Here is a 27,164-nt window from a genome sequence, read left to right as displayed (position 1 = left end):
TCAAGAAAAGCTATAAGTAATGTACAAAGTAAGGTTTAAAATGTACAAAGTAAGGTTTAAAGTATACAAAGTCGAAAGGAGATGAGAAACACACAATTTTGTGCACAAAAAATGAAGTGTCACCGCTCTACTTAAGGCTTGTGGTTATTCTGAGGTGCTCAGCATCAGAAAGATTAATTTCTTGGGAGAATGTAGGTCAGGTCACCCTGTGTTAAGAGAGAAAAATATTTTGCATGTTTGGAATAATATAGATTGCATGTGATACTATTGAACAAATTTCACTTGCCAGTGAGTTTTCTACAGCTGCAAATATGTTTGTGTATGTGTGGAATCATGAGATAGATGAGGACATTTCTTAGGTATTTACAAGAAAGCAAACATCCCTGCCACCTCCAAACTCTCGAATAGCTCTAATCTCAGAAGCCTAGAATTTTTTTGCATTAAATTCTCTTTTCAACTAAATATATATTAATTAATTTACTTTGGGCTTGTCTTGAAGATGAGGTGTGAGGACAATATTCATCTCAGTGAAATACATAATTTCACTTGGGTTTTGGGGTATGTTCTCCCTGCAAGCTTGCAGAAATTCATTACAATTAAACACTACTCCCTGTAAGGAGATGAGTGAAAGCTTAGAGCCTATTGCAGTTACAATCTGTGTTACCCACTTAAAAACCTGTAATTTACTTTAAATACCACAGAATCATAAAGGTTGGAAGATACCTCCAAAGTCATCTAGTCCAGCTATCAACTAACACCATTCCTAACCACCCCTAAACCTATTCCTGCACATATGTAAAATAATAATAACAAATATTTTGTGCCATCTGAAAAAAGTAACTTTAAGTTAAGTCACCTATGAAATAAAAATGACACTTTGAGATTAAAATGGCTTCAAATGTTGTAAATTTGAAAATTGTCTTCCATCTCTGGTTATATTCTTTGCTGCTTCTATTCATAGGAAGAGTTCAAAGAGGGAAAAGAGATGTTATGGATCATCTAGTCCAAACTTGTCTAACTTCAAAGCTATATTAGGATGCTCAAGGCTATAGCCACATAATAAGTGATTCCACTGTTACATTTCTTTGATGTTTCTATGTACAAAATAGAACTCAAATTTACTAAGAATTTTGCAAAACCTGTTTGACATTTTATAAGTATGAAGAAGGTGTGTTGGCTTTCTAAGATCTTATTTTCCCTCTAACTGATTTCAAAATCCCACAAAATAAACAAAATATTTTTTGGTTTATAAAGGCAGAACCATATTGTTATGACAAAAAAAAAAAAAAAAGGCCCAAAAACGAAACGATCTTTTGACATCAACTTTCTAAAACAAATTATCAAGTACATAACAAAGTCCATAACAAGTGTAATTCACCAAGGCAGCCAAAATCTGGTTAACTCTTGTTAATTTAAGTTAACAACAACTTCCAAAGTCCAACAGGAATGTATCCTATTTCTTACAGGGTAAACCAAATAATTTAAAATTTCTTACAACTGGAAGACAGCTATGTCATTACAGACCTAAAACAGTGGAACACTAATAAAAGAATGAGATAGAAAAGATGCTGTGAGGAATATGGGTACAAAGCCTCTCTCTGCCAAGGAACAGATTAATTTTATTTCTCTGAAGTCATTTTCGCACAGATCTTTATGTGCAGAATTATCTTTAATGTATTTTTGCCTCACATGCAATCTCTTGATCAGCTTCTGGCATAGAATAGATTTTAAAGCTTTGTGTCTGGCATCCAAAATTCCTCCATTTCCATATTGTCACCCTGTCCTTCATAAACTCTTTAGATGTTTTCTTCCACTTCCTGGAACCTATGCTAAATCAGCTATGTATCCATTTCTGGTGGTAAAATAAAGTTTCTCTGATTTTTTTTTAACCTTTGAAATTTTAAATGCTACTTAAAAATTGTCTTATTACTACTTAGTATAGTAATAAATAGAATTTAAATAGTTGCATTGCAAATATTGCAGAATTTGTTTGAAAGTCTTGACCTCTCCCACATTTCATTTTTTTTCATGGTATTAATAGGACCAGGGGTACAGCTCTATTCACTCCACACAACTGCATGGGACAAAATATTTTAAATTGGTAGCCAGTTCTTTAAATTTCAAAGTATTTTGAAGTCTAAATGTGGGTTTAGATTTAATTTTCTCTTCTCAGCAACCTACAGAAATATCTATTTAGTTCACTTAAGAATGCAGGGATCTTACAAGATATTCAAAGCTGGGTCATTGCATAAATAGTACCCAATTTTGCTCTCTCTGGAGCAAAGCCAACTAAAACAAAAATTTTACTTGAAATAATAATTAATTACGGTTCAAGTGAAATGAAACATGAAGTAAGAAACTAAGATATCATACAAACATTTTTGAGATTCCAGTACTAGTATATAAGGGGTTTGATATATGAAATAAAGATGGTATTCTTAAATAAAGGTGGCACAATATATTTCTTTTTAAAAGTCATACATTGACTATGAGAACAATAGATGGGGTTTTTAATATTGCATCTTAACTGGAAGAGATAATTCAGTGTATGACACCTGAAGTTTTTTCCCAGAAGTTGGCTTTATATGACTGCATGTACTGTAACATAAATGTGGTCATTCTGGAGCTACAGAGATTGTACATCTCATCACAAGGCAACACAGATTCAACACAGAAACAGTTTCAAAATAGCTAATCTCTACTTAGATGGCAAAATACCTTACCCAAAAGTTACTTCAATGATTTTGCATTCAATAAAAAAATTAATAGTAGTTTTACAGGCGGATTATATTTATTATATTTTGTTTGGCTACATGGCTCTGCACCTTCAGTTTCTGGACTGAGAGTGTTTTACATATAAATTCATGCTCTACCTCTTCAGAAATCAGCATTGATCTTCCTTTAAAGGTTGTTGAGACTTGTTGGTGACAGATACAAATAAATATAGGATAATGGCACAGGTCAGAGCAATTATAGTTTCATCCATAGGGAAATTCACATCTATATTAACCTTTCGATCCATAACTCCACTCCCAAGAACCACTGTCTCCACTGACTAACTGAAGGCTTTATAGTAGCTTGTCAACAACAAACTCCTCACTGCAGCTCTCTCAAATCTGGCAAACACCACCTAAGAGGGTGTAAGGGGGAGTTGAACTGCTGCAGAGGTTCAGGAGCAGACTGCAACTCGTTCCTTATACCAAGGCCAACTACCAGCTCTCATGGAATAACTCTGATTTGATACCACTCTGATTCCTGAAGAACCCTCTCTCTTCCTGTGCTCATTTTCACAGTGAGGGTTTAGAAAGTAGGGGTTTAGAAAGTATTCCATGTGATTGCATCTCTTTTTGGTTTAATGGTTTTTGGCACCAAAAAGGCTAGATTTTTTAGCAGCTGTATTTCCTTAAATCTTTCATGACTTAAACTAGCAATTTTTGGGTTCTTGTTTTCAAAAGTTGCTTGTCACTGCCAGCTTTTCATCTAGTAAAGAAATCAAATTTGTTCTGCTTTCATAACAGTACATTATGAATACCACATGGTGTCTCTGGCATTTGCTCTTTTGTAAATTAGTTTAGAAATACCTGTGGTGTTTCTTAGTGAAATGGTTGTCAATAAAGGAATTAGCAGTGATGACATTTAGATATTTATAGAACCCAATACCGTTCTTTAAGATAAGATAATAGAAAAAGGAAACCCCTGTGGATTAAATGCAATGTGCAGCTGATCTGTTATGTGCTAAAATGCCCCATTATTTCATAATATTTCATCTGTTAGTGTGTTCTGTCTTGCAAATCTATGACTAGCTGCCAAAGCATTTCATTAGCTAAATGAGCCATAATAGAGGTGCATGTGTTGGTAATAATTTATGTAGTTTGAAGTGAGACGTGTTACCTTCCAAATGACCACATTTCTACGTGATTTTTCCTTATAATTTCTAATCTTTCCAAAAGCTGCTGAAAAATTTCAGCACTTTTGGTAATAGCCTGGTTACTTCCAGCATGTGGGACATTAATTAGTGCTCCACTTCTAGTGAGGAGGGGTGGAATAAGAATGGGATTCTTTGGTAACTCTCCTTAGGGCATTGAATTTCCTGCCCTGGATGCTGCACTCAGAATCAGGTAACTCTAAATCTGTGAGGCATAAAGAGGAAGTTCTCTGGCCCTCAGTAGAAGCAGGGGATTACCTGCCTTTCCAAACCATTTAAGCATTGCCTGTGTTAGTCTTCCCAGATACATGAAAGTCTAGGGCTGAGCAGGAGCCAAGGACAGGAACCCAATAAAGTAATGGTCAGACATGCAGTAGTAATCCCAGAGAAAGAATCAATAGGAAATACTGAATAGCAAAGATGACAGGGCATCTGTGTGACTCCAAACACTGAGATTTTGTTATACTTTACCATCTCAACCAATGTCAATGCAAGCATTTTCTAGTTTTCTGCTGTCAGTGTAAGAGGCAGGCAGTTTGGTTCATTGATGAACTTTGCTCAGATTTGAAATATACCATTGCAGTCTACCTTCTTTGTTCTTAATAAATTCTCAGGTGTTGCATTACCTTCATGAAATGTTTATACAGACAACATTAAAGTATCACAGAGTTGTTTTCTTTCTCCTCTTGACTGATGGAAAATCCTCACTTTAATAAATTCTTAACATGCAAAAATTTTGGACAAAGTTTATTATTTGCTGTTGATTATATTTATAATGAGTATAACAGGAAAGTAACTTCCAGGTTGATATTTCTTGGTTATATGATAATTTCTAATATATTAGAATTATGTATATGAATTGTTTAAAGTCTATATCTGAATTTTTCGGATACTTTCTATGAATATCTGTTTTCAGTTCATTATATCTATTTTTACAGTTAAATCAATTCAAGTAGATATTTTCAAGAAGACATTTCTAAAATATGCAGAACATTTCAAGGAATAGTTCAGATTAAAATAATTGACATTTCTGAGAAGCAGGTTAAGAGAAAAGTGTTCTTATATCCAAGTTCAAAAAAGAATATTGTTCACTTTTAAAATTTACATTTACATTTAAAAGGTTTTTTCAACTCAAAATGAAATAGTGTTTTATTAGCAATAATGTGACTTACCCAGCTTTAGTAACATTATAAAACCCACAAAATTTATTCGTTATCCATACAGAAATCTTTTTATAACTTATCTAGATTACAAGAAAATATAATTTTGTAAGCATTGATAGGACTGTAGAAGACTTGCATGGTATTTCCAGGCCTTTTTGTTCCTGCCTTTTCCTTCTAGTTCTTTCTCTAACCTATTAACATCTAACTTGGGGAGGAAAAGGCTGAAAAGGCTCTGTCTTCGTTAACCATTGCATCTGCTGTTGGTAGCTGGTGAGCATGAAGAATAAGGGGATGGATGTGAGAGGAAAGGTGATAAAGGAGTAATGGACAGATTTGGGAGTGAAAGGGAGAAAAATATCCCAAGGAAAAGAGTCAGGAAGTAAGTGAGCATAAATGGTGAAGTATGGTATAAAATAGTACAAGGCTGAGAGCTGACCAGACCTAAAGCTGAGGAGACTCAGGGCCTTGGGTGGGGTTGTAGAAGGAGGTAGGCAAATATTCTGGGTGAGGGCAAATACTAGAGACTGAGCAGAGACAAAAGGCAGTGCAGAAGGCTGTGGGGTAGGCTGGACCTTTATTGATCACTGCAGAAAATTCGCCTTCAAAGCCCAGAACTGAATGCACAACTGATTGCATCTACACTCTGATGGTCCTAGCATCAAATTATAGAAGAAAAATAAGAAGTGTGCAAAATAGGATTTGAGGCTACAATTGCAAATGTTTTAAAAACCTATGAATTTGAGAGCCTATCCACATCAGTTCTGGCAATTCTTAACTAAGGTCTTTATTTTGAACCCTACATTCTTTTTAACCATTTTTTAAGCTCTTAGTGTTAGTATAAAATACAGATTCGTATTTCACCCATTCAGAATCACAGACTGAGATTTAGGTTTCTTGCTGTTCCTATGACAACACACCAGCTCAGTGTTTCTGTAATTTTCTAAACTAATCAGCAGGTCCTTTTTCTTCCTTCTGTGGTTTACCTATTACACAGTAAAATCCATTGACATGTACAGATAGCTAGCAGAGGCTGTTCACTTCCTAAACATAGAACTCATAGCATCCACAAGAAATATTAAATTATGTAGCTGTAGATTAAATACCATTTACGAGGATTTTGGTATCAAACCATTCTTGTACAGAAAATACATTACCCCAGCCACTTCTGACCAGTGGGGAAGTAGGTTGTATTGACTCAATATTTATCAGGTTTACTTGAGGCTTCACTAAAAACCTGAAGTAGTGTTACCCAATTGTGGCCAGCTGGTATTTCATAGTTGAAATCTTGGCTGAGTGTTCCTATTTTTATCTGAGATATAAGGAGTAACACCTGTCATGATAATCATTAATTAAATAACATCAGGATGACATAATCTGTTAGCTACAGAGAAATACAAAAAAAAAAAAAAAAAAATCACAGAGATAAATAAGGCTTCTTCTGTAACTGATTTTTTCAGGAAAGAGATAGAAATAATTCACCTGTAATATTTTTAGAGGGGAAAAAATTGCTTTTAAAAAGCACTATACAACAAAAACTGACATTATAGCATCTTGGCATGAAGTTTTGAAATTTCCTTTGGTTTCTGGGTTCAGGGTCTATTTCTGTAGTGGAATAAGTGGTGTAACATACTTAAGAGATGCTGTCATTTCTATTGCAATAGAAATTATAATGGAAAATGTAAATATTGCTACTTTGACTTTTATTTTTTCAGAATACAGGTCAGCAGAAAGGAATTGTTGTCTGCTCAGAACACTACATATTTAGCCATGAGGACTCTTTTTTTCTGTTCAAGATCTATACGAAGCAATCATATTCCCACCGACCTTTTACTGCATTTATATCTCATATAAACGCCATTGAGGTCCATGTAATTGTCATTTAGTGGATGCAAAAACCTTTTTACTGTGAGGACTGATAGTTTTAATAGCTTCACCTTCTTCCTTTTCCAGCAACAATGCAGATTTTTCCCAAAACCTAGTGGGACTGAAGGCCCATTTGTAGCTTAGTCTTCTGAAGACAAATTCTGCTAAAATGCTGTATAAAGAACACTTTCTGATGAGCACTGAATTGATCTGATCCTGGTTTTAATCCTGAAAGCCCTTTTCAGTGACAGATTTTTTTTTTTTAATATCATGAGTTACTTCAGGTCTATGAAGCTTCTCTTTTTTCCTTCCTTGGGTCAGCACCTTGCACCATTCAGCCTTTTCCCCATCCTCTTTCTGTACCAAACCTTTAGTCTTTTTCCTCATTTGCATCTTTGGCCAATTCACCTTCCAGCAGACAATATGTGAAAGATCCAAAAAAATAGTAAACCCATATAAACCTCAGGAATTAAGATGTCTTACCTTTACCCTTTTTCTTCCTTTTCCTTCTTTTCTTTAAAGGGCATATTGCAAATCTGTTCTCCTAGATAGCTCATGACATAGCTCTGGTGTCTCATAACTAGTTTTTATTTGATCATCCTGGTTTTATTCTCATCTCTGCTACTGAATTTTTTGTTACCTGGGTTAGGGAGAAAATAAAAAATTAGGAGATATTTGCCATCTCCCAAATTGGCAGCATTTAAATGGGTTTTGCTCTCTGATTGACAAAAGATTAATTACAAGAGTGCAAAGAAGTGGAAGTTCCTTCTAATTTAAGCTATCTTTTCTGATGTGGTATTAAAGGTGTAGTACAGTGTTCTTCCTGCCACCTGAAATATATTCTGGGAGTATCTCTATTTCTCAGTTTTAAAATCCTAAAACAGTTGTCATCCTATGTCTTATCTAAACCCAAGGCTACCTGTATTATTTTTTCATTTGCAGGAATTTACTTTATCACTTCCAAATAACTTCTGTGCTGGTTACACATAAAGGTGTTTTTCACCATCTCTCAAAAGAAAATCTGAGCGCTAGTTGGAGAACACATCTTGATTCCAGTCATCCTTGTAATTTACATATCACACATCCTCTTGTTACCTGTTACCATCTCATCCCAGGTTATTATTAGGCTCTCTCACTTTTGCTTTAGACATGGAATTGGTAGGCTGCAAATACTGCTTGTTCACTGTTGAGAAATAAAAATATAGTTTGAAACTTTGGCTTTACTAAACGAAAAAGAGCCTCAGCTAAGTTTTGACTAACTTTTTCCTATATTGATGTTGATTTCAACGTTGTTATGGGCAGAATAAAGACATTGGATACAGCAGAGTAATTACCCCATGCTTTGGCATATTCAGTTTTCCACTGTTTTAATTGAATGGTAAATAGAAATATTTAATGCGTGCTAAAGAATGCATCATAAAAAAACCATTACATGTTCTAACATCTGTTGATATCTAAAGATCTCATTTTTAGTGCCTTCAGGGCAGTTCCATTTCTCTCTTTCTAATTCTAGTACAGACTAGAAATATTGTTTGACTGAGATCTCTATCTCCTTGTTTGTATTCTCTTAAATCTGCCTTAGGCAGTTGAAATTCTTATCTTTAGACATACTGCAAACAAAGCAATATCAGCTCACTTTGGACGCAGTTGCAAAAGTTTGGTTTATCTTATTAAGTCTACATTTTAGAGACACTGGTCCTGGTTTCTGATATGTGCCTGTGAATGCACCAAGTAACATGTTACACAGGGAACACACCCTGATGGTACCAGTTCCATCACTGCTTCTATTTTAACAAAAAATATTGCAGGGAAGAGGTAATATAAGAGCTATGCATAATGGATTACCATCTGTAATGTCTGTGAGTCAGTCACAAGCCTTCCCAGCCACCTCCTCATGGGATTGCAAACTACAAATGATGTCAGTTGTGTCTCACTCTTCAAGAACTAGTTAGATGAGCCATTGCTGCATGACCAGGTCCTTCTTTCTGGAAGAAACAGTAAACTAAACATTTCAGAATATGGAAATACATTTCACAGATATGGACCCATGTGTCTGCAGATTGTAAATGATTGCATTTGCAATCAATCGGACATTTTGGATCTTGAAAGTAGTGATTTAAAATAACTTCATATTGGATCACATATTTGCTATGGCCATCAGTATTTCCATTCTGGAAATTTAGGGGAAGAGAGAAACATTTGAGGTCTTTCTGCATATGTTATTCAATCCATGCGTACCTTGTCACTGGGGAGTCTGTCCTGGTATCAGGAGCATAGAAAGTCCACTATAGGCATGGACAAGAAGGACAAGAAAGTCCACTGTAGGCATGACTATGTTCCCCAAATATAGCTTATGGCTCCTGGATTGATGATAACAGATCTAAGTAGCTGGGACCCCAAAATGGGATTTGTGGTGTGAATAAAGTGGAAAAATAGCTATTAAAGGAAAAATTGGACAAAAATTTGGCAAGACTTGATGCTGGTTCTGGTTTGTATTTATGCCAGCATACCTTCTTTATGAGAACTTTCACTTTTTCCCTTCAGAACCTCTACAGCTAATGATGACATTCCTCAAAGTAAAAAGAGGGATTAATACTCCAAAGTGAATTTACTATATTTTAAAGTAAATCTGTGATTTAATAGTTCCAGATGCTTTACTTTTTTGCACACTTGATTTCCCAACTACATAGTTTCCCATGGTCTTTTATCTTCTATTTCATACCTACTGTTTCCTTGGATTTTCTATTAAGTGCATCCTCCAGCAAGATGATTCATAATGACTGAATGTCATCGCTTATGTGAGATTGTGAAATTTAGATGGAGTTTAACACTGGCCTATCACTGGTAATATATATTTTCATTAAAATGTTATAAAAAAGTGTATATTCGGTGTAATATAAAAAAAGATTAAAAGTTTCATACTTTCATAAATAATTTTGTAAATATATCATCAGATGGATATGTGTTTGGGAATTATATAGAAATTAGATGGTTTCCAAGGCAAAAACTGAAAGATTTACATATGATCCAAATTTGGATATTGAAGTGTAGTGTGAGAAAGAAAGGATCATTCTTTTTTAAATAGAAAATTCACATTGCAGCTGTGAACAATCATTGTGACAAGAAAATTGTCATACATCAGAAAGCTGAGGGATATATCATGGAACTCTTGAGCATGCAGAATGCTTCTCATGTTGTTTTGTTAGTAGTAACTATTTCCTTTGCAGAGGTCTTTTGGATGAAGACATTTCTGAAAATAAATTAATTTAGTTTTTATATATTATTATAATTTTAATAATTTTCTATTTGCACATTTATATTCTCCTTGACTAACAAGCTTACCATCTAGAAACACAGGTTTTCAAAATACATCCAGTGTATCTTAAAGGAAGTGTTTCCAATCTTTATTGTGTTTGTGAACTGCCTAATCCAGTGTTGTGGAGTTGCTATTCATGGTGTATGTTTGCCTGGATAATCCAACGTCTTCAAACATGACAGTAACAAATGGTGTTTATAATACGCATAATTTCTGAAATCTGAAACTTTGCTGACCTACTAACATTTCCTAAAATGAGAATAAATCAACCAGAGAAGAATCATTGCTACTATAGTGAAGAGCAATTTTCTGAATTATAGCATGTTCTGAAGTGAGACAATTGCAGTAATTGTAAAAGAACCAAAGAAACCCAGAAGACAAATGGTAGAATTAGGGGAAAAGAAAATACAAATAATTGTCACTTTATAACTTTTTTTTTTTTTTTTTTTTTTTTTTTTTTTTTTTTTTTTTTTTAAGACAAAAAAAATTGTACTTTCAGTTTGTGCACTAGATTGAAACAGTAATTAGTAACACTTCTTCTGAAAAAGTCGACCTTAATCACTTCTGGTAACTTCAGATCAACTTACTACAAAATGATAGCAATCTGAATCTTCTGAAAGAAGTAAACCAATAAATATTATCCTTATAAGTATTTATAACATGTTTTTTGACTTTCACTGATGCACTGATTTAATTTTGTTTTCTGAACATAACAATGTTTGTATTTTTTTCCTTCTAAATATCAGTCTACTGCAGTGTATCTGGGGTTCAATGTATGTGGTAGCAGATGACCTTTATAGCAATTGCAGTAGACAGTATATTGTCAAATGTGTTCTTGTGATAAGACAAACCTTTAATAGGAAACTTCCCTTTACACAGATGTGATTTTAACACTGTCAAAAAGAAAACAGCTGCTTAAATTTAGAGAAAATATAGAATTGAAAAAAAGCTATTTTATGAAATATGATGCATGGTAGTGAATAATTTATATTTTATTTAACCAAAGAATATTTAGCATTCAGATTCTCCTGGTTTTCTTCCAGTGTTCTTGTCTATATTTTTCTGTGATTTATTCTATAGATTTGAGATTATGGGCATTAACTATTGCATATTTAGTAGGGGAATTAAATCTAGACTACACACCAGAACCATCATTTCCCTTTTCTCTGGTTAAGAGGCAATTTTTCACTTTAATAATGAAGAAAACACATGTTTCTGATCATGAATAAGAAAACAACATGAGTAGGATATGGAAGCACACAGGGTGCATTATAATCTGACCATCAGTGTACACTGCTGAAATATCACTGGCAAGCCAGGCCATTTACACAGTCATACTGCTAATTTGTTATTCTATCCCAAAAACCACGTAATGAATGTCAATATTTAAAATATAACTCACAAATCTCTTTGATATGAGACTTTTTAATTGCTGGATTTCATGTATGCCTATTTCACATAATGTGTAACATAATATGAAACTGTTCAATGTTTGGGGCCTGACTCTTTTAGGAACAAATAAGCCCCAGCCTTGGTTAGAATGAGCTGGAGGCATCTTTTATACAAGCTGGATATCTTACCTGGAGTAAATTTTGCTCTGATTGTGGAAATTGAAGAGAATTAGAAATTTAAAAAATCCTAGATCTTGATGAAATCCCAAATATACTTTGTGAGTTTTAAAGTTCAAATGCTTCAAAAATTATTTGTTACAGTCTACTGAACCTGTCTGGGGTGGATTTTCTCCATAGCAGTCTGTATGGTGCTGCAGTGCTGTGGTTTTTGTTTGTACTGATACAGTATTGATAACACACTGCTGTTTTGGCTCTTGCTGAACAGCACTTGCACAGCATCAAGGCATTCTTTTGTTTATTTGTTTGTTTGTTTGTTTTTCCCACTCTGTCCCAGTATCAGGTAGGTGGTCCCAACATCACAAAGGCTGGAAATACAACTTCAGTACAGCCAGCTTGAGCTGACCAAAGGGGTATTCCATATCACTTGATGTTGTGTTTCATGACAGAGGCTTGGGCAAAGGAAGAGGAAGGGAAGGCACTTGAAGATGAAAAGTTTGTCTTTTCAAGTAACTATGACATGTGCTGAGGCCCTGCTCTACAGAAAGTGGTTGAACACCTTTCTGCCAATGTGAAGTAGTGAATAAATCACTCACTTTGTTTTGTTTGAGTATGCAGCTTCACTTGACTTATTAAACTGCCCTCTTGAAAATATTTTCAAGTAGCAAGAAATTACTTTATTCTTGGGCATTATGTCAAGTACTACTCTCTCACAATAGAGTTGAAGAATCAAATCAAACATAATGGATGGATATGAAGATTAGTTTTATAAGTATTTACTTTAAAGTACAGATTAAACAAAAGAGTCTGCTACTAGTCAGATTCAGATTTTTACTTTTGAAAAATTTGACAGTTTCAGAAACTTCAGAAGGTATTCTTAGGTTTACTGAAACAGGGACTCTAGCCTTTGGTTTTGTAGTCTATTCAGGGCAAGAAAGGGAGATTCAGCTTCCCTGGTAAACTTTCCCTCAACTGGCTTGGTTGCATTCAGAAAATATATTGTGTCAGGAATGAGCTGAAGCTTTATTTTATTTGTCTGAATAGCTCATAATTAAGTTCACTAAATAAACAAGATATTCCTTAAAAACAAACAAACAAACAAACAAAATCTCTGCAGTAGAGGGAATCCCACAGCTTCTCTATTATTTAATCTTATTTTAATAATTAGGAAGCTATTAAAATATCTAGTGAAATTTTTACCATAGAATTATTTTCTGCAAAATTAATTTACTATTGAACATAGAGATATGGAACAGAAGTAACAGCTTTTTCTATCCACTTTTTCTTTGTGAAATCATATTTTTTCTTCTTTTTTTTGCTAGATAGCTTATGAAATAGCCACCAGAAAAGAACTCAAACAACCTGATAATATCCTTGCACTTTGTTCTCTGACATTTTTGTGGCTCATGTAGATTTTCTCACCTCCTCCAGATCTTTCTTTAAGTGGATATGTAGTTCTCATGCTAAAGCAATAATTAGCAGGTTTAGAAAAGTGGATGGTAGTGACTTTCCCCTGTCTGTTATTCATCACAACAATAGATTCTTTCCTGCTGTGCTGCTTCCTCCATATCTGTGCTTTGGTTTTCACCTCCTACCTAAGGTAAAATTCAGTACACTTCATCAAAGTTTCTCATTGATCATCTATTAGGTATCAAGACAACTTTGAATTCTGATGCTGTACTTCTAGCTGACAATTTATTACATTATCTAGGATATTAGTAAAGCAATAAAATGCACTGGCCCAAGGCAGGTTGTATATGATTGTTCTTAGTTTAAGGCATTAGAGGTCTGTTGAGATTCTTCCTCCAAAAAAGTAAAACAGTTAAGGCTTTGAAACTAAATTTCCAAGTATCTGTCACTTGGTCTTTTTTTATAATAAAAACACAGAGCCTTGTATTGGAGTTGCTATTGGCTTTTTCTGCTTTCTGATGAAATTAAGATTTCATCCTGGATGGACTTAATCTCAAAACAAGATATCATCAATGTAACTGGTAAGTATGAATTCAAAGGCATGCTAGTTGTTCCAAAGCAATTATCATGAACATTTACCTGTGAACAATATTGGAACAAATACAGAAACAGATGTCCCATTTTTGATCAGTATGTGCAGAAATCATCATGTCAGGGGCTGAATATGGATGCACTGCCCATTTCCTCCACTGAAATGGTTGACTAAAAAGCACACTTCTGTCTCACTGGACCCTGAACATAATTTTCCAACCGAATAGCTTTGGAAAGAGATTGTTTACACCGACAACAAATTTATAGTAAAATGTCCAGTGCAGGATTTGTATCTGACATTATGGCCTTCTAGGACTTATTTTTCTTTCCCCTTTCAACTAAGTGGTCCACATTTTAAACAGAACACTTCGATTTTATTTTACCATTAATGAGATTTAATGCCATCCCCTACAGCTGAGCAGCAGTAATGCAACATGAAATCAATTTATTGTTTTCTTAGGCATTTAGAACATAAAATGCCAAAGGTGTTAATGTGTTTGGAAAATGTCTTATGGCTTCACTACTAACAAAGTGCAACAATTCTTGTTTCAATTTTTTCACCCAAATACTCAATTTCTCATGTTCTTCTTGTTCTCTTCTCTAAGGAGAAGATAACCTTTTTCTTTAAACCTTGAGCTTTTTTTAAGCTCTTTCAAGTGCTCTGAATATCCTTACATTTAGATTTGCTTAAGAAATTAAGACTTTTTTTTGTAATTTAGCATATGTAAAAAAAAAAAAACTGTATTAAAATCTGACAACTCTGGTGAATATTATACTCATCTTCTCAGTGCCAAACAGAAAAACTCTGCTTTTCTTTTTTGTTACTTACTATGAAATCTACAAAATTGAGATGTATACTTGCACTGATATCTGTGCAGTTTTCTTCCCATTCATATCACAAATTACCAAAGGATTTTAATGTTGAAATAAGTGATAGTTAGATACCAGGGCTCTAAACACTTTGCAGTTGCAAGCCTCTGCTATACAAGGACAGATCACCTTAGCCCCTATCCTTTCTGGGAGTGTTGACATTGTAAAGTCACAAATCAGGACTCTCAGATGAGAGTGATATAAATAGAGCTCTTTTGTGTCAGTAACCAGGGGCTGAATCTGTAAATAAAACTTCAGAGGGTACCCTGGTCAGCACAGAGGGATAACTGCCATTTCTTAGCAAAAGGAAACAGATGGTTTTGTCAATGGCACAAACAGGTACTTCACACTGAAATTATTGCTGACAAGTGATGGCGATGAGATGTCTGCCTGTCTGTCCAAGGAGGTAAATGCTTCAGTGTGATAAACACAAGGGTAGCAAGTATGAAGACAATCTGTCTAAGATTAGGCATGAATTTCCCACAAGAAATAGGGAGATACTGAGTTATGCTGATATATTTTATGGACCGGTGACTTTATTTTCAGTGTCCAAGCATTTGACATTACATCACCATTTAAAAAATGGCAAACACAAAAGAAACTAAAACCAATATTATCCATTAATTTGGGATAATTTAAATAATGTGAAATATTTTTCAAAATTGACCAATCTAGACCATTTTTCTTCCCAATCCACAAGTATTTTAGGGGCCCAAGTTCACAATTCTTAACACACAAAATCATGCAAGTACCAGACATCCAGTTTTAGGTGTTTGTTTTTTTGGTTTTTTTTTTTTTTTTTTTTTGTCCAAGAACACAGCATCTCAGTGGCAGATTGAGAGAAAAATATGCAGTTTTTCAGGGCAGCACTTAATAATGTGTGTACTATGGCTTCTTTACTTGTAATTCCTGCTTCATTCTGTATGCTCTCTCCACGTTTGGTGATATATAGTTCCACCCCAAAGCACAGTCCAATCTATGTGTTGAATGAAGTAGCAATCCCTGCTTCTGGAAAATTAGTGTTTGAGCACATAAAAGCTGGAAGAGCATCAGATACAGTACACTTAATTTTGATTGCATTGGAAGTGCATTGAGCATACATTTCTAATTCTCAGTTCACTTAAATAGCTGCTTTTAAAGTTTCCTCTGAAACACTGTGGCTGGAACAAAGTAATAAGCTTAGTTTTTGTCTTTGGTTTTTATGTACAAATTCAATTTTACATCTTTTCATACTCTCCTTGCAACCAAGCAAAATTTCTTTGATGGAAGTATTTAAAAAGAAATAGTTTCTTGCCATTTTCCTCCTCCTTGTTTCCCTAGAGGGTAATTCTACTGCTAGGCAATACTTTAGATCACCTTGACTAGGAAACCAATAGATTTTCTCACACCATTACAAACAAATTTTATAGTCACAAAAGAATGAGTCACAACAAGCCAAGGGGCTAAGAAGGCTGCTCATGAACTCACCATAACCTTACGATCCTTTCATTGACTTAATGGAAAATGTCTAAAAAATCTGTACCAGCACAGCAGGAAATACTGAGGACCATCAGTGGTGCAATCAAATAGAACAAATCACATTAATTGATTAAACATTCATTTTTACTTGCCTAGTGTTTCAAAATAATGTTAGACTAGCTCAATCTGACACTGTTAAGTATATATGAAAGATACAGGCAATTTTTATTCCCATTTTTGGATAAGGCAATGTTTTGGCATACAATAATAAAATCCTATTTCAAAGAATATAGATTAACCTGTAATTTCTCAGTAGAAGCAAAGGAATTTGAATAACCAATTTCATATTCTTTTTTTTTTTTCTATCATAGTTTATTTGAATAAAATCTTATCTAAAAATTATCTCTGCTTTGAAAATCAGATGCTTAGAAATGGAATAAGAGTGTATTTCGGTGTGGAGTGAGTTTATTTATGTACTTGCTGTCTGACATTCAGAATCACAGAATCTCAGAAAATGATGAATTGGAAGGCATTATTGGGTCCAACTCCTGGCCCTGCACAGCACCATCCCCAAGAGTCACACCATGTGCCTGAGAGCATTGCCAAACATTCTTGAACTCTGCCAGGCTTGGTGTGACCGAGTCCCTGAGGCGCCTGTTCCAGTGCCCAGCCATCCTCTTGGTGAAGAACCTTTGCCTAATAACCAAACTAAACCTCCCCTGACACTGCAGGCCATACCCTTGAGTGTCTGCCCCTCCTCTTCCCCTGTGAGGCAGTTTAGTGCCCAGTGAGTTCTCCCTTCAGTCTCCTCTGCTCCAGGCTTGCACACAGGACACACCAGTGAAGAGCAGAGCGGCACAAGAATCACTGTTAGATTTTTTTTAATGAATATTTTTAACCCAAATGAAAATTCAGTTTCCCTTCTGCTAATGAGTGTCACAGAGTCGTGTCACATTAACTGTTTTTGTTTCTGTGGCAAGGTTTAGATAGCAGAAGGCTGCAGGGGTGGCTTCTGTGAGAAGGCTCCAGGAGCTGCCTTCATGCTGGACAGAGACTGTTCTACTTGGCTCAAGCTGCAAAACACACCCACACTGGCCAGAGCTGAGCCCTCCAGTGATGGGGAGAGTGTCACTGTAGTAACACATACAAGAAAGGGTAAAGACTGGTGTGAAACAGCAAATGGGAGAAAAGAGAGTATGGATATGTGTTCCCCATCCCCCTGCATTGCTGGGGAGAGGAGATAGGAAATCTTGGAGAGAATTTGAGCCTGGAAAAAAGCAGAGAGAGGGAGAAGGTGTTTTTAGATTTGATCTTAATTCTTATTATCTTACCTTTTTAACTGGTAATTAATTACATTAATCTTACTGTATAATCATAGAATTATTTGTGTTGAAAGGGACCCCTAAAATGAACAGGGACATATTCAATTAGATAAGGTTGGTCAGAGTCCTGTTCAACCTTACCTTGGTTATTTCCATGAATTGGGCAACCTCCCACCTCCCAGGGCAACCTGTTCCAGAGTTTCCCTGAGATTTGTCCAAGGCAGGACTGGTTTGCCCTGACAGTAACTGATAAGGTATCTCCCTATCCTTATCTCAACCCATGAGCTCTACATAGCATTTTTCCCCTGTTTTGTAAAGAAGGAGCAGTAGAGTTACTTGGTGGGCACCTGAGAGCCAGAAAAGATCAGACCACCACCTAACAAATGTTTCATTAGAAGTATTTTTACTTCTGCAAAATAAAAAGTGAGAAGTAAGAGAGGATATGGGGAGCTATGGCCTAAAACACGGAAGACTGGAATTTTATTCTGTCTAGCAAAATCAAATGTGAAGATTATTCTCTATTTTCTCTTCTTTTTTTTTTTTTTTTTTTTTTTTTTTTTCCATTTGTCAAATCTCTTTCTATCACACTTAGAAAAATAATTATTTTGTAGGTGTAGATGTTGCAAAGAATCATTGACCCTCTGTTGAAACCAAGAGAGACAATAACACTAAAATTTGCATTAAGAAGAGACATTTTTCCATTTGACTTGACATTGGATTGTGAACTGGACCATAAAGACTAACACCTGATTCCTTTAGCATGTATCCCAGAATACTTACTGAAAATTTCAGTACTACAGGTACCACTTGTGAGAGAATTTCCAAACCCTTGATGTTATCCAGTACATTCAGGACAAGCTTTTCCACTTTCTCTTCATTCATATTTGATAGTCTAAAGGGTAAGAAATAAAGTCTTCTTTGGTTTCAGCAAATGGATTTTGCCCACTAAGGTAACAGATGGGGATATTAGCATACCCAACACATAAATAGATAATGACTCATGATTATTGTTGGCCTTTTGTCTTAAGTTTCTTTTCAAATGCTGTATGGACTATCTGGCAAAACACACATAAGCAATAGAGCTCAGAGGAGATACTTTAATTTATTTTAATTATATCATTCTACAAAATGTTTTGCAGCCCATATGGTGGCCTCCTGTTCTTTTTCATACACTATGGAGAGAGACTTGTGTCTTTATTTCCCTATCTTTCAGGTTTTAATTAACCCCATAGTGTTCCATTTCTTTCCTCCTTTTTTTTTCCCTGTGAATTTCTTAAAGTATGTGAGAGGCAACTGCCTGAGATTGTGAATTCATACAATCCACCAAGAGAAAACCACCCATGGTGAACATTGGCTCCTTCTGGTTTGCACCCTAATTACAACTGGGAAAGATACTGCATAAGCAAATAGTTGCTTTTTAAGGGGAAAGTAAGTGCATCACTTTGCATACTGTTTGTGTCATTACAACTATTTGTACAATATCACAGAACTTAGTGACATATACACTGTTGGTTTGTTTTTTTTCTCTTCTAGTCACTTAAATTGAAACTAAATCACCCCTTCCCTTCCCTTCCCTTCCCTTCCCTTCCCTTCCCTTCCCTTCCCTTCCCTTCCCTTCCCTTCCCTTCCCTTCCCTTCCCTTCCCTTCCCTTCCCTTCCCTTCCCTTCCCTTCCCTTCCCTTCCCTTCCCTTCCCTTCCCTTCCCTTCCCTTCCCTTCCCTTCCCTTCCCTTCCCTTCCCTTCCCTTCCCTTCCCTTCCCTTCCCTTCCCTTCCCTTCCCTTCCCTTCCCTTCCCTTCCCTTCCCTTCCCTTCCCTTCCCTTCCCTTCCCTTCCCTTCCCTTCCCTTCCCTTCCCTTCCCTTCCCTCTTAGTTCTTCTACTAGCATTTTTTGAAGTCTGTTTCATAAATCATATTTGTCAGTGTATTTTTGAAGACTGTGAAAAATCACTTGGCAAAAGCCTGCAGAATTCATTGGATAACACTATGTCTCAGAATAAATCTTCTGATGTCTGTCCTAATGTATACTGATGGTGATGTACTTAAAATTTTATGTTTCTACTCATAGCTCTGGATGGCACAAATTTGTGACAAGTGTCATGACACATAATTGCCTTTCACTAGTGTTCTGTATGATGGACATTAGCTTAGCTTATGCTATTACCTCATAGGTGATACCAGAGCTTCTACATTTCTAATTAACTCCTGGACTCTGAACTGCAGCCATTACTGAAGCAGCAGAATGGAAACGACTGGTGACAGACAGCAGTCATTTCCTGACCAGGTCTGGCTCTCTGCTGCTCTCCTGCTGTCACGCTCTGCTGGAGCAAGGATATGGAGCAGTGTCAACAGTGATGGCCTGTTGGAGTTAATTGCAGCTGCTGCAGAACTGGGTAAGGATTGAGGAGCGCTGGGAGCACTCTGAGTTTCCACTCAGAACATTTTTTTAAACACAGTTTGAGAATATTCTGTAAAACAGAGAAGCAAATAGAAACTGAAAATCTCATTAAGTTTGAAAGATAGCAATGGAAACTCTCTGCTGGCTCCTGAATTGTTGTGTGGCCAGAATTGCTTACTGGTATGGATGTTTCTATAAGACTGGAAGAGCAGCTTCTGCTCCATGACCTTTTGAACAAAGCCGATAAGACAAAGCATTTACAGAAATGATTAAATGTTGTTCTCAACTTTCTTCAGAGTCTGAAAATGGATAACTTACTAGTGGGAGGAAAGGAAGATCCCTGAAATTGCCAATTGATTCAGATATGTTTCACACACTTAATGCCATGGACATATCTTCTAAAAGAGGGTTAAACATTTAAAAATTGTTTTACATTTGTACTCGATTTTCACACTGATCTCAGTGTGAAGATTTGAATGCCCAGAAGGCATGTAGCTCTGAATTCAGTGGTCTGAATTTGAGTGCAAATGTGACTTTTTTGTCCATTATTTTTATCTCAGTTTTTGCTCCATTAGACTCCAATTTTAACATTTATTTCTTTTCATTTCATCAATTTATGATCAGAGCTTTCAAGTCCCCAAATTTAATGAAGAACTCTTAACCCTTGGTCTGTGATATTCATAAACATTTCTTCATCTTATTCCATTTTTCACTCACAGTACACAGCATGAGAATACAAAAATCTACAAGGTAGAAAGAGTCAATAATACCTAGCTGCAAAAGTGACTTTTGTTTGACAATTTTCCTGAAGACTGGAGTGATATATAAATATCCAGCAGACAAATGGGATCCACAGGGACCCCTTTAAGATCTTTATGAATATTTGAAAGGGCACCTGGAGCCGTGGCTACACAGGGCAATCAATTGCTATGAATTTTTATTTCCCCAAGCACTCAAAGGGAATGGCATGACAGGTATATGTATTACCAGCAAGATTCATTTAAAGAAACATGGAGCTTATTTTGATAGGACCAAGGGGGAAAAAAACCATCATTCATAACTAATCTCCTTTAAATTGAGATTGGCAAAGCTTACTACTTAATTATTGGAATTATTGTAAGACTGAATGCTTCCTATTATTTTTAGATGCTGTATAGTCTTTTTTTGAATTCCAGCACTGCTTTCTTAGAAATTTGAAAAGCAATCTCAGGAGTCTGCAGAAATGAATAATGAAAAGAAACATTTTTTTAAAATAAGAATTGAAAATCAAATTAGAAGTTGGAATTTTGGAGGTGTCCTTCATTCCTTTCTCTTTGGCAACTACTTTTTACAAAACCTTCTCTTCTCCTTCCAAAGGAGAAGAGTTCAGACCTTTAAGCTTATTTTAACAGTCATCAAGTATTTTAAAATCGCATTTTTTATCAGAATCAATTAGAAATACTCTTTTGTCACTGGAAATTCCATTGTCACTGTCATTTATGTATCTCTCTTGTGATGCATACATCTAATAAGGTAAAAAAATATTTATTCATGCTAGTATTAAAGCTGTAAGAAGGAACTATCTATTTAAACTAAACTATAGCACCATCCATTTCTGTTTGGGCTTTTTTTTTAGAGATCTGGTCCCAAATGTTAGTCTTAACAAAGCCCAAATTGAAATGGTGCACAACTAACTGAAGTAAAAAAAAATTTAAAAAGGAGTAGATATACTGCAGAGATACAATTCTGTACAATTGATAAAGAAATGAAGATTGTGGTTTGCTTGTGTGGGTACTCAACCAAATGTATACTCATAAAAGTGGTATGTATGCACCTTGCTTCTTTGAGATCTTAAATTCATTCTCAGAAATCCAACTATTTCATCTTCCATTACATTACTGTCTCCTGAAATTATTTGTTGAAGAACAATTTGAAGGATTTGAGGCAGAAAGTGTCACTGTAATTTTAAGTTACTCTAAGACACATTCTCCTTAGTTTTGACATTTTTCAGTTAGTTCAAACTTTTAGGAAGAATAAAATCCAAACCAGGTTGCTGTTGTGTAAGTTGCAAATTGTACAAAATGGTTGGTAAATTCTAAGAAGCCAGTAGGCAAGGATTAATACATGAAATAAAATATTTGCTTGGTGATTATTCAGCGTCCTCAGGACATAACTTTTTTTTTCCAAAAAATCAATCTGAGAGAGAACTGTTTTCTCTTTACAGTATTTTATATCCAGAGGCCGCTGGCCATTAAAGGTATTGAATCCATTATAAGCTTGCAGGATTTCTGAAAATGATGTCACAGCTGAGTTTCTTGCCATTTCCACAGATCAATTCCATAAGTACTAGCACTGTAAAACTAATTTCTTTTTATGCCTAAAGCTAACATACAGCTAATATATACACAGATCAGTGACCTTTGTTTAATGGGAGAAGATTTAGTTTGGTGATTGTTTCTGAATACTGTGTACTGAGGTGTCAGCTCAAGCTATTTCTGATCCACAGATAGTCATTGGAAGATTGTTGACCTATGCACACATGAAAACCTTGCTCAGCACTCAGATATATGACTGACTCAGAGGTCCTCTTGATCAAATAACAAGTGAGCTAAAAACCCTCAATATTAACAACAAAAACTTTTAAACACCTGTTCTCCTTCCCCTGTAGCAGCATAGTAATTTAAAAGAACTTGGCTACCAGTCTTGTTACTGAAATCTCTCTGCTCTTCTCCTAACTGTAGCTGCCAACTGTATCTCCTTGTTATTTTCAGATCCTTGTTTTCTGTGTCCTATTCTACATTTAGCCTGATACTAGAAACATGTTTAATCCTCCATTTTCAATTATATTGATATATGCTAATGATTCAAATAACCATATTGCAATTACACTGAGTGGGTAGAATTTCCCTTTGTGGCTTGATTTAAATCTTATGCTATAGAGCTGAACAAGGAATTTTCTTCATTTCAGTGTACGTAGGGGACAGCTACAGATAAGAGTGGTTTATGCATATTGTTCTCTGGAGTCTATATGTATATAAGATTCAGGCCTTAGGACAATGTTCTCAGTTAAAGACACAGAAGGAGAAGGGTGATAAGATGAAAAACTGAAGAAGTAAAACCAGGGCTAAAATGTCAAACTTTTTGAAAGTTTGAACACTGGTGAAAAAGATGGTCATGGTGGTCTCATCATTTCAAGTATTCAGAACTAACCCATGGACCAATAGACTAAAAGCAGACTTAAGATTTTCTGCCATGTAACACTGATGGCAAGACAGGAGATGCCTTTCCAATGTCCTTTATCTCACTGTTTTTGCTCTGGGCTTTTTGTTCTAGTTTCATGCAAGATGGCACTGATTTTCCAGCCTTTCTGTATTAACAGCACTTAGTTTCCTGATCCCTTCATTGCTCTGTCTTTTCTGATGGAAGTTTTCTCAACCCTGTCTTCCAAATGAGAACATGAACACTAGAATGCTGCTCTAGTCTGGAGGATTTGACTAAAAGGTTGCCTGTTATAAAACAAATTGAATAAAGCAGATTTTTTTCTTAATTTAAAATGCCAATAGAATACAAAACAGTAGGCTAAAGGCACTGGAGTGACATCTTCACTACTGAAAGTCAAATCCATTGACACTTTAGAAATGAGAAATACCTAAAGCAAACATATCTGAAGTTTTCCTGGCTCGTACTAAAATCTGTGATTTTCTGCAACTGACTGAGACTCTTGGACAAAAAAAGAGTCACAAGGATAAAAGAAACTACAGTGAGTGGTGAGTGATCAGTCCTCCTTGTAAGTATGATGTTCTGGCTAGAGGTAAACATGCAGAAATTTTATAAGTTGAATTCTTTTACCTGAGTGCATGTATACTAAGAGAAAATAACTACATGGTCTGGTTCCTCTTTAAAAAAAAAAATCCATTTTTATAAAAATGACGTAACTTCATTTGATGAAGGCAGTTATTTGAAAGTCACAGTAAAATCCTTGTTGTGGGACTGTAATAACACTGCTTCTTCATTTAAGTAAGACAAAGGATCTCTGCTATACACTTTTGTAATTAAGGACATCAGTAAATAGGATCCACCTGTGTTAACAACAGGCCTTCTAGAAGAAGCTAGTTTAGGAGCTGCAACACAGCAAAGAGGCTCAAAGGAAAAACAATAAATTTAAATAAATTTGCAATCCAGAAAATGTGAAGATGAATAAATTCTGCCTTTTTTCAGGGAGAAGTTCTTCAAAAAAGGGTAGGAATGCAGTGTACTTGCTAGTTATACAGGTGGATTGTATTTTATACATGAGTGGATAATGTAGCATGCCTTGCCAGAACACAGAGGGGCTTTTCACGAGATTTTCCCTTGCTCATCAAGCGGACATGTCCTGTCTTTTTGTTAGAATAAATATAGAGAAATATTGTACTGATATGGCTGTAATACTGAGTAGTCCTGACTGGCAGAAAGACAAAGATCCTCGGATTTCTGTTTTCAGTCTGCATTTCTTTGCTGCATTTGAACATTCCTGAGAGTGTCTGGTCTTTCACGGCCTGGAAAATACCTCTCCTGCAAATCACCCCTCTTTTCATACTGTGAAGTTTTATGCTCAGGTTTCAAGATTGTTTTCATTGTCCTCTTTTTCTCTAAAATAGTTAATGGGAATCTATGCTGTATGCATTCTGACTTTTAATAACCTCTCTGGAGTAAAGAGATGAAAGAAAGAATTATTTGCCCTGCAGAATAACCACCTTCTGCCACCGAGTCCATTCTGTTAAAGCAGACAATCTTCTGCTGTCACCTCTGTGCATTCCTCATCATTCTCTCCTGGTTTTTGTCTTAAAAAAGGAGCAGCAGAGAAGAGCTGCACCAGTCAGGTGCAAAGGATCTGTGCCAAACCATATGTGTAAGCTCCATACAGACAAGCTCTGCAGTTCAGTAGTCTGTCTGTGTATATCTATACATGCACACATATCATATTTATGCACCAAAAAAAGATAGGATGGTAGAAATGAAGAGCAAGAAACAGGGAAACCCCCTTAGGATCTGCACACAATAAACAGTTCATCACTAACTTCTTTACTTTACATATCCTGGCAACAGCAGCCAAGTCACTACACTGGGACTATACTATACATACCAGTGATGATTCAGATAATCATTACCACCAAATATGTTTTGGGGGAATTTTTTTTTTTAGTCCACAACAAAAGCGTGGTTTTGATGTATTTATTAACACTTTTGTTGTATCAGTTATTTTTTATTTGTAATTAGTCCCCAATAAATGATTTACTCTAAGAGGAAATAATTAGCTCTGCTACAAATAATTTATTTCCATGTATAAAAGTTGACAATCTACAGAAATAATTTGCAAGTCTAATGCAAGTTCTGGATTTGTTTTCTCTGTCCCCCTGCCCTGCTTCTTTCTTATTTACAAGCATTTTGCTTGAATTAATAAATAAACAATAGCTGAAATCTTTCATTTTAATTAGCATAAAATGGCATTTGTTATAGCAATATTTAGCAAAGTGATCTGATGCAGAGGATTAACACTGAAACCAAGACATGAGTAAACACATGGTAATTGAAACCAAATTCACTAACCACACATAAAATCACACTTTAAGATAAAGATCTTGCATTTAATATGAGATAGTATAACCCTGCTGTGTGGACTATGATAAATTGCTTAGTGCATGTCTGCTGGGATGTGAGACGACAAGATATTATTCTTAACCCCAGAACTGTCAAACATGATTATTTCCAAAGAAGCTTGACAGCACTGGGAGTGATAAAAGGAAGCCTCTGTAGGGAAGAGGGCAGGAAGGAGACTAAAGGAACATTCTGCAGGTGGTTTTCATTGAATCATAGAATTGTTAAAGTTGGACAAGACCTTTTGAGATCATCAAGTCTAACTGTTAACACAACTCTGTCAAGTCCATCACTAAAACCATGTCCCTAAATGTCACATCTGCATGCATTTTGAATGCCTCCAGGGATTTTGATTCAACTACTTCCCTGGGCAGCTGGTTCCAATGTCTGACTACCTTTCAGGTGTAGAATTTTTTCATAAAACCTCCCCAGTACAACTTGAAGGCATTTCCTCTTATCGTATCGCCTGTTATTTAGGGGAAGAGACAAACCCCCACCTCACTACAGCCTCCTTTAGGTAACTGTAGAAAATGATAAGCTTCTCCCTGAGCCTCCTTTCCTCCACGATAAACAATGCCAGCTTTCTCAGCTTCTCCTCATCAGACCTGTGCTCCTGATCTTTCACCAGCTTCATTGCCCTCTGAACATGCTCCAGCTCCTCAATGTCCTTCTTGCAGTGGAGGACACAAAACTGAGCACAGGATATGAGGTGTGGCCTCACCAGTGCTGAGTACAGAGGGACAATCCCTGCTCTGGCCACACTGTGGTTGAAAGAAGCCAGGATGCCACTGTCCTTCTTGGCCACCTGGGCCCACTGCTGGCTCGTGTTCATCCTGCCAACCAGCATCTCCAGATCCTTTTCTGCAGGGAGCTTTCCAGCTACCCTGTCCCCAGCCTGTTGCACTGTTATGATCCAAGAACCAGACACTTTGCTTTGTTGAAACACATGCAATTGACCTCAGCCAATTGGTCCAGCCTGTCCAGATCCCTCTTCTGACCCTTCCTACCCCCCAAGCAGACCAACACTCCTACTCAGTTTGCAGACTTCTGCAGGTACCCCTGACCCTCTGGTCCAGATCGTTGATAAAGATATTGAGTAAGGGTGACTCCAACAGTGAGACATGAGTGCACAACCTGTATGAATGACTGTTGTCAGAAGGGGAGGAGCCTTAATTTCTGTGGGACAATTCACAGGCAGTTCTATGGTTTCTAGAGCGTCAAAAACCCTTGCATCTTCATCTCCTAATTGCATTGAGACATATTCTTGTTGAAAAGAATGCAGAGCCTGTAATAATAGTGGTTTGATTTGTTCTGGGGTTTGTTTTTTTGTTTTTTGCTCATGGAAAACAAATTAAGAAAAAATTGTATTGGCTACAGAAAGTGACTTTTACTATTAAGATCCATCCTGTATCTGCAAAAGTTAAGAAATAAGTAATTAATTCATAGCAGAGCTAAAAGAAGCCCTTTGATAAAGACCACGTGTGATCTCAACAGATTTGTCACTGCCAAACACCATGTCTGTGTGGTGCCTGTGGTAGAGCTTGTCCCAGAGTGGCTGCAGTTGCTGATGTGGAAACTGAGTGCTCTGCTTTTCTCTTGGGTGTTGAACGCTGAACAGGCTTTTCAGGAGCTTTCTGCCCAAGATGGTGAAAGGATGTTTGTGGGGTAC

The sequence above is a fragment of the Oenanthe melanoleuca genome, chromosome 2, assembly GCF_029582105.1.
Source record: "Oenanthe melanoleuca isolate GR-GAL-2019-014 chromosome 2, OMel1.0, whole genome shotgun sequence".
NCBI classification, from domain to species: Eukaryota; Metazoa; Chordata; class Aves; order Passeriformes; family Muscicapidae; genus Oenanthe; species Oenanthe melanoleuca.
This window is presented reverse-complemented; position numbering follows the sequence as displayed.